The sequence below is a fragment of the Sinocyclocheilus grahami genome, unplaced genomic scaffold (genome assembly GCF_001515645.1).
Source record: "Sinocyclocheilus grahami isolate Dianchi unplaced genomic scaffold, SAMN03320097.WGS_v1.1 scaffold923.1, whole genome shotgun sequence".
NCBI lineage: Eukaryota > Metazoa > Chordata > Actinopteri > Cypriniformes > Cyprinidae > Sinocyclocheilus > Sinocyclocheilus grahami.
In genome coordinates, this window is record NW_015506102.1 from 52,109 (window position 1) to 53,337 (window position 1,229).

Below are 1,229 nucleotides of genomic sequence, written 5' to 3' on the forward strand. Positions count from 1 at the left end.
TTTTGTTATTAGTTTAAGTATTTGCTATTGACTGTTCAAATGCAGAGTTTTGCGCATCGTGTGTGTGTGTGTGTGAGAGAGAGAGAGAAAGAGAGAGGGTCACATCACAAACACATACCAGCTTCATCACTGTGACTGTCACGGGACTCTGTTCACCTTTCGGGCTGTCTTTACATTTATTTTGAAAGATGAAGCTGGTGATTATGGTAAGGGGCGTTACATTTCCGACGAGTGCTTGCGGTGTTCGGCCAATCACAATGCACTGGGTCAGCTGGCCAATCAGAGCAGACTGCGCTTGTTGGAAGGAGGGACTTTGTAGAAAACGAAACGTTTGAGAGAGGCGGGGCATAGAGGACCTACAATAATGTACAATATTTGAAGAATAATGTGTTTTTTGAACATTAAAGCATGTCAACATATTCTGTTACACCAAATACACAATATAATGATCTTTAAAAAAGCATCATATGACCTCTTTAAAGCCAGAGCATCTCCAAGTGGTGATTTTTGATGGTTTTGAACAGATCGAGTGAGTCAGTGATTCAGTGGCTCGTTCATAAAGACGGTCAACTTAGTTTATTTCTGAATGAATCAGTGGTTTGAACGAATTAAGCAAGGTAATTATTTAGTGACTCGTTCTTAAAGACAATCACTTGCTTCTTTTCTGAACAAATCAGCAGTTTCAGTGAATCAAGCAAGCCAATGATACAGTGATTCGTTCATAAAGACAATCCCTTGCTTAATTTATGAATGAATCAGCCATTTGAACAAATCAAGTGAGTCAATGACTCAGTGACTCGTTCATAAAGATGGTCAATTTAATTCATTTCTGAATGAATCAGTGGTTTGAACAAAAACACTTGATTGAATGACTCACTCATTAATATAGCAACTTGCCACCTCCAACTGGCAGTTTTAGATTCATATTTAGTATCATTTAATTTTTCATATTTCAGTATAATTTTTTTTTAAAACCCATTAATGCCCATTTAAAACCTATTAATCTCATAGCATTATTTCTGCAAATCTAATTCATGAATATTCATACACGTAAATGCCACTTCAGATGCAGCTTCTGAAAACAATGTTATGGTCACATTATAGCCTTAAAGGTTTATGTGTAATAACTTCTATGATGAATCAAAATGTTTCTTTCTAAAGCTACTTTTTGTAATGTCTATTCAATGCTTTCCTCATTTAACACAATAATGGGGGGGGGGGGGGGTGTC